Source organism: Panicum virgatum, chromosome 1N (assembly GCF_016808335.1).
Source record: "Panicum virgatum strain AP13 chromosome 1N, P.virgatum_v5, whole genome shotgun sequence".
Taxonomy (NCBI): Eukaryota; Viridiplantae; Streptophyta; class Magnoliopsida; order Poales; family Poaceae; genus Panicum; species Panicum virgatum.
In genome coordinates this window covers 17658309-17666306 of record NC_053145.1, presented here as the reverse complement: position 1 = coordinate 17666306, position 7998 = coordinate 17658309, and the positions used below count along the sequence as shown (strand labels likewise).

General features: G+C 48.1%; 1 pseudogene; it reads right to left on the bottom strand.

Annotated features, from left to right (window-relative positions):
* Nucleotides 1–771: 771 nt before the first annotated feature.
* LOC120653377 lies at nucleotides 772–3728 on the bottom strand (annotated as a pseudogene).
* Between the last annotated feature and the right edge of the window lie 4270 nt (nucleotides 3729–7998).

The following is a 7998-nucleotide window of genomic DNA, read 5'->3' as shown; positions in this document are numbered from 1 at the left end:
TATCAGGTACTATTCAAATTCAGAATATAAATAGCGCTCGAGCACTTCAACTGAGTGGCTCAGGCACCCAAATTCACTTACTATTCGATGCACTATGCAGAGCACTTTTTGTGATTATGCAAATTATATGGTACTTGATTATGATGAGTTGATGCAGTATGGGTGTGCGATATTATTCAAGAATAGCAACCTTCGTGGATGGTGGACGAGTGCGTGATTATTATGCGGGTGATTAGCAGAGTAAAATTTCAAGGCTATTGAGGCAGCAGCTATTGGGTGATAGCGACGTATGCGGATATATACTGTGTTCTGGAGAACCGTGTGAGTCACACTTGAACCATGTCACCAACCACAATCAGACATGCCAGTTTTACGAGTCTAAAATATAATAGTCTCAAGCACACATGTGTGAGTCATGTGCCATGATCAGTTGTATGTATGAGACCAATTCTAATCTAATCATGTGGGTTAACAGCCTGCAGAGCGGATCCTGCAAAACAAACCCAGCAATTCCATCGTGCTGTACCCAGGTCAAACATGTACGTTCCAGTAGAGTCGATCTCAATTAATTCCTCTACTGTATTCCGGCACAAATGTCCTTGGCGCCTCGAGTACAAATTCCACGAGTTAAATGCACATCAATAATTCCTCATCACGCATCAATAAATAATTCCACATTGAGGTAGACAATAACTATAATATAAATAATATGAATAAATGTTGAAAGCCACATATAAGAAAATCCAACACTATAGATAGAATTCAAACTTCCTATTCACTAACTATGGCGACGTAGGGTAGTTCCACCGAGCCCATATATAGCTTGCCGCCTTCCCTCTCCACCACCTCAGTTGGCCTAATGCCCTTTGGCCCTCTCATCACTTGAACTATTTGTCCGTCGGCATTGATCCTCACGGCGAGCAGATGGCTGTCCGGACCAAACAGCAATTCCAACATCTCCCGATGTAGCGCCACCCAAAATCCACCTGTGCCATCGGCTCTTACATTGTCGAGATAGCCCGGCAGATCGGCGAGCGGCTCCGACATGTCCGTCTTAGGACCCCTGATGCAATACCTAAGTAACTTGCACGGCCCCGTTAGAGCGACGACGAGGTGTGTCCGGTCGGCGCTAATGGCAAGGCCGTTCGGGTAGGTGATGCCGGATTGCAACACGGTGACACTGTTTGTCTTCGGATCATACTTCATGAGACGGCCCGTCGAGTCTCCGGTGGCTGTGACTCTTTCATTCTGCGACCGCCGATAGTTCATACTGCTGTCCGTAAAGAACACCTCCCCGGTGACCTGGTCGACGTCGACTCCGTTGGTGAAGCGGAGAGGCACTCCGTCGGCCTCGGTGGCCAGCACCGTCGCCTCGCCGCCGGCCGGCCCCACGCGCATCAGCCCCTTGTACGCGTCGGCGATGTAGAGGTTGCCAGACTCGTAGTGAAAGCGCAGGCCCAACGGGCGGCCGCACATGCTCTCCGTGACTTCTGCCGGCCGAGTCCTGGGATGCGGTGCAAGCCTTGGCACTGTAACCTGGGCTGTACGCGTACGTGGACCAGCGGCGCACCAGCCCGTTCCACTTCAAGACCAGGCCGTCGGAGACGCCGCTGTAGGGTCCCGCGCCAGCGCCGTCAAAGGCGACGCTCTCCGGGCCACGAAGCAGCGACCCGCGGAGCGGCAGGTGCAGGCTCCGGCTGCCATCAATAACGGCCGTTCCGGGAACGGGGCGTCCGGCGGCGCACGGCAGGAGCAGCAGCGCCAAGACGGCGAGCAACGAGATCGCCAGCGTCAGAATCTTCTTCCCCGTGACGTTCCTGCGGCGCTACGATCTTGCCTTGCTTTTAGTCGCTCTGGTTTTTGGTGGAGAGAGAACCGCAGGTTGCCTCTGCCTTTCGAGTCGGTTCGGTGGTCTAGCATTGGACCCGGACTCGGTGGTCCAAGAGGCTCGGGACTTCCGATTTTGCGATACTACTGGAGTATCCGATTAGGATACCGGCCGATTAGTCGCAGGAAGGCTCTATTCAGTTCGCCTTGGTGACCAAAACCAGACCATCTGACCTCCAAGAATTGGCATCAGTTTAACCAATCTAGGCCAGCTAATTAATCTGTCATTGTGCATATATGTTAGCAAAGCAATACTCTCTCTGTCAGAAAAATCATTTTAGCAGAATTTTAAAGCAAGTCTATATATTTTCTTAATACAATAGTGTTAAAGGAACATACCACGTTCACTGAGAGATTCTAGAAATTATCACATTAATAAAAAAGGAGAAGAATATACACTATCAGATTTTATGAAGATCAGTAATTAAAGAGTATGTATCAAATATAATTATGATAATTAAATTCTGAATTGAAATATGAAAATTACACTACTACACCGCGACCTTTTGAAAATCCCTCCGAGGCGGGCAGAATTTTCACCGAGGTGGTTATAGAAACCACATCGCAAAATCGATTAACCGACACTACTACAAAAATGATTTGTGCAATCCTGTTTCTACGGGTGACCGGACGTTGGGAAACTCGCGGTCGATTCGACTGTTCGAGGGTGCTGAACCGATTCACGTGTGTGGGGCCCACAACATCATTATCATTTCCCGTCCAGATCCAGCCTCTAAAAATAATTTTCCAGCTTCAACCAAAAATGTATTTAAGTCGAAAAATAGCAAAACACATAAAAAAGTGAAATTTTTACCATAGGCCTATTTCGATCTATATAACCAGGAAAAAATATCAACAGTATATTTTAGGGTATATAATAATTATGAGTGTGGAAAGCACAAAGTAAATCTTGAGTTGTATGAGAGAATAGAGTGAGTGAGTTATACATTATGGTTTCACACTCTTAATCATTACATACGTTAACATATAGATTTGATATTATTTTAAATTTCTACATGTCAAAATAGGCTTATGGCAAAAATTTCACTTTTTTTATATGCTTTACTATATGTTTTCATTTAAACAAAATCTCAAAATTAAAAAAAAATCATTTGTAGGGGCAGGTGAGGGCATCACCCACCCCTGGAAATCCATTCGCCCCTAAAAATATATTTGTAGGGGCGGGTGATATCCCCGCCCGCCCTTGAAAATATAGACGACGTGTGCACAGGGTTGTGGGATCCGTGTGCTTAGCAAAACTGCAAGCCTATTGGGTGGACACAGATCGTCGGGCCCACACGCTCCCTCCTCCCCGCCTCTATCTCTACCTTATCTTATCCCTTCGCCCCATCTGCACACTGCATCTCTTCCTCATATCTCTTTCTCTCTCACTGCACGGTGCAGGAGCAGTGGTTGTGCGGTCGGCAGCGTGGGGCCGTGCTCGCCGCTGGGGCAAGAGGCGTCAAGTAGCGGCAGCGGACGCGAGGCGGCTGACCCGTGGTGGGAGCGGCGACTACATGAGGAGGAGCGGCGTGCGGTACTCACTCTCACCTTCTCCCTCGTCTTATCCTCTTTTTCTCTCTCTCACCTTCTCCCTCGTCTCTCTTTCTCTCTTCAGATCCAGCAAGCATAGGGCGAGTGTGGCGTGGAGGACGCGGTGGCGAGCACAGGGCGGGGGGCTCGCGGACGCGTGCGCGGCGGCCGGCGGCGCGCGGACGCGAGTGCGGTGGCCGGGGGCGCGCGGACACGAGCGTGGCGCGCGACGGCCTGTGGCACACGATGGCGTGGGCGGCCAAGGCGGGGGTGCGGCCGCCGCTGTTTGTCGTGCTCGTCGAGCTCATCCTCCCATGGACGTAAGGCGGCGGGCACGACCCCGGGCCGCCGCCGCGGCGTGGCGCGGTGGCCGCCGCGAGGGCCGGCGAATATTTTTTTTGTTTTTTTTTTATTTTGTAGGGGTGGGTCACCCCCTCACCTAACTCTACAAATCCATTTTTAGGAACGGGCGGGGGCATCACCCGCCCCTACAAATGCATTTTCAGGAGCGGGTGCCCGTCCTTGGAAATAGGTTTTTAGGGGCGGTTTCTTTACCCGCCCCTCAATAAAAGTATTTTTAGCAGCGACAAGTAGCAACGGTTTTGCTGCCCGCCTCTAGAAATACATTTTTACTTGCCCCTATAAATGCTTTTCGTAGTAGTGTGAGGTGGTTGTTCTAACACAAATGCCTCGATTAATATATTAACCAAGACGTGCGTGCTATAATGTCTGCCTCCAAAAATAGTGGCCCAGCTATCAGCCCACGGAAAGATCCATATCCATCTTCTACCGGGCTCATATATAACGTAGACTTAGAGTTTCATTCCTTATCCAATCTCTCTCCCTCTCCCTTCGATGACAGCCTCTCTTGCCTGGCCCTCTCTCCCACACTCGCCCTCACCTCTTCCTCTCCCCCACGGCAGCGGCGGCTCCTCCCTCTCCTCTCCTTCTCCCCCGCAGCCGGCGTAGGCAGGGTGGCTCCTCCCTCTCCCCCATAGTCGGCGTCGCAGGACGGCTCCTCCCTCTCCTCTCCCTCACCCCCACAGGCAGCATAGGCATGGAGGCTCCTCCCCCTCCTCTCCCTCTCTTTCGAGCTTGACCGGTGCAGGGGAGGGCCGGATCCAGCCCCAGCACGGGTAGATCCACGCGTATGTGGCGGCGCTGCGGCCTGGAGCTGCGGCGGAGCTGGGCCCGTGGCAGGGCGTGGGGCAGGCGTCGCGTGGGGCGCGGGCGCGCGATGGCGGCACTCGGTGGACACCGGATCCGGCAAGCAAGGGCCGGATCCGGCCTCCCCCGGTGGTGGCACGAGCGAAGGTGCGGCGGCGGTGGCGGCCTCCCCATGGATGGGCTCGGTGGGCCTGTGGATGGGCTTGGCGGGCCTGTCCGCTGGCTTTCTATTTTTTTTTTGTTTTTTCAATTTGATTAACCGAGGCGGGCAGGCAACCACCTTGAAAAATAAGTCATTTACCGTGACCTTGGTTCCGAGGCTGTTGCGAAAAACGACTTGGTTACGCGTTTTTGCTCACCTTGATCGGTTAAGATTTTTACAGTAGTGTTTGTGTTTGATTGACATATACACAACGCTAGTTAATCAGAGGTAAAACAACCTTGATTGATTCAACTGTTAGCAATATTGAGCGCTAATTGACCGCCCTATGTGTATGCACACGCACATATATATACTAATAAATAGAGTAACTATTACTTGTTTCATAGGATTAGTGGAGGTGCACGTGCCACATGTGCGTGTTTAAATAAAAATTATTTAATAATAATTACACTGTATCAAATGGCTACTAACAAAATAAAAAAAATATTTCTTAATTTCACAGCAATCGAATCTAATCTAATATAAACTAATAAACAAACCAACATAGCTATGTAGAATGGGAATTTCGAAGCGAGTTTGCATGGTACACACAATTCAAGGAATAGAAAATTATTATATTTCAGCAAGTTTACACTATGTATTTGACAACTTTCCTCACGTGAATGAAGTCTCCTAGTTTTCATCATGGTTTACCATTAAAGTAACCTTAAAATTTTTTTCTACAAATATATCACTCGTAATGACCAGCTCTATTTTAGTATCGGGAATGATAGCCGGCACCATTACCCCTTTCTCATCCAACACCTCAAACCTCTTCCTCCTCGTAAAGGCCCTATCACAAATATAAAGAGATCAGTAAAACATCTAATAATTAGAACTTAGAAGGTCAACAAATGATTTAGTTATTCGATGTCATTAAATCAAGTAGTAGTAGCTGCAAGTCACAAGCTCCTTGGGCAAGCAACAAGCTGACATACACATGAAGTTATTTTCAATTTGACATTACAGGAGAAGTAGCATTTATCCATGAAGAATTAGCAGTATTTTCTAACAATAAGCACACAGACAAAGAGAACCGATTTTAATACCTTTTAAATAGGCAATTCTTATGTAAATAACTAATTAATATGAAAGACCATGCACTAATGAAGATACATTTCAGATTCCACATGCAAGTAATAGGACTTTGGTAGTCAAATTTACTATTGAGAGACACATCCAAAATTATTTAACAATACAATTCATATAATTTAATGTTACAGTGCATGTGAAAGACCTATATTTAGTGTGATAGCACAAGTAAAATCAGGAGAAAAATGGTAATGTTTCACTTAGAAACTTATTTTGTTGTGAGAAAAAGATACAAAAACTACAGAGCACCTGCAAAGCAAGATGAAAATGGCTTCGCATGAACATGTAACTTGACCAAAATACCAAGAACAAAAGGTATTACGAAAAAGACTCACCGGCAGCAATGCTTAAAACAGAATCAACATCCACACGGTCCTCTCTGAATTGTATGAGAAAATAAAAATTAATTTCACATTTTACTTCCATGAGACCAAGCATAGTGCATTCCATCACGCCGCTTCCTCGTGACTCTTGCTGCAGCGGCCAGGCCTCTGCGGCTTCGCCTCCTCTTCCTCTTCCTCTGCCTCAACATCCTCCGCGCCGTCGAGCATGAGCAAGACCTAGAGCACTGCTACATGTGTCCCACCTGCTATATGACGAGTCGCGATCATCACAGGTACGAGGAGTTGATGGGCACCGTTTTTCTGACGATCTGAGATATTGGTATATGACATGTGTTTTACTTTCATCATAGTTCCATAGGAGCTAAGGTCTGTGCTGATGAACTATGATGAAACATATGTGGTTCCGTAACGCGCGTTTTATTTTCATCATGGTTGCATAGTGCCCGAGGGCTGCTGTCGAAGACCTATGACGAACTTGGAATTTTCGTCATAGATATGGTCTGTTCAATGACGAAGGTTTAAAATGTCATGCGCAAAACGTCATGGAATCTACTATTTCTACTAGTGATGGTTTGGGCCTCAAAACCACCGTGCATGCAAGTTTTTCGGTTTGGACCTCAAAACCGGGGGCGGATCAGCATGGCCGAATGGCGGAGATGGAGGGCATGTGGTGCCATTACGAAGCTTGCATCGAGGTGAAGAAAAGTCATGAAGGTGGCATGTCCATCCGATGCTTCTACAAAAAGATGGACCATTTTGTCCCTATATGGGCATATATTGTAGTTATTAGTGTAGGGGTATTTCCATCTTTTGCCAGGGACCATATATACATGGCTTTGCTGGTTTGAGGGGTTTTCTGGAACCCTAATTTTATTTGCTTAGTCTAGGAGAGGGCTTCATGAGAGGGGAGGAGAGGGAAATATGGTAATTTCTCTTGATTTCTCGTCCTCACTAAAAGTGGGAGGTTTAAGGGAGGTTCCTAGCTGGATCGATCTCTTGTCAAGGATATCATTTGAATGTTCCATTTCTCTTTTGGTTGAAGATCTCGTGTCAAATTTATCTCCCCCGAGCATTTTTCCTTTTCGCCTTTTTCGGATGAATTTCTGGTGATTTTCGATTCCGGAGTTTTACTTGATCTTTTCGCAAAAAAAAATTTAATTTGAATCTGTTAGGTTTAGTAGTTGTGAATCCATTGCTCGAGTTTCATTTCCATTCATTGTGATCTGAGTGTCAATCTTCTGACTCGAAGTCTTAAGACGCGTGCTTGTTGCTTTCTCGGTTCTCGTCTGTTCTTGCTTCGGCACAGAGTGCCCTCGAGTGGAGGAAGCGGCGTCCAAGAGGCGCTCGCCCAGGCGAGGCCAGCGGCGCGCTGCCGAGGTGGTCGGTGCGGCGGCCATCCACCGCGCCCGGGCATGCGCGCAGCAAGCCGGCACGCGGGTGCGTCGCTGAGCTGCGCGCGCTTTTTTTATTTTTTTTATTTTTTATTTTCGTTTTTTACAAAAATATATTTTCGATTTGAAAATTTACAGGAATATACCCCGGCCGCACAGCTGCCGGGCGGCCGGGACCTGGCCGCCCGGCAACAGGGCGGCAGGGGCTTTTGTTCAAAAGTTTGTGCTCAAATATTTGCACGTAGGTCCCTGGGGCCGGTCGCCCGGCAGCGGGGCGGCCGGCCCTGGCCACCCGGCTGCGGGCGACCGGCTATCCCACCCTTATATAAGGGTTGGTTGGTCCCCCGCCCCTCATTTGCATCACTAAAATTCCAGAAACCAA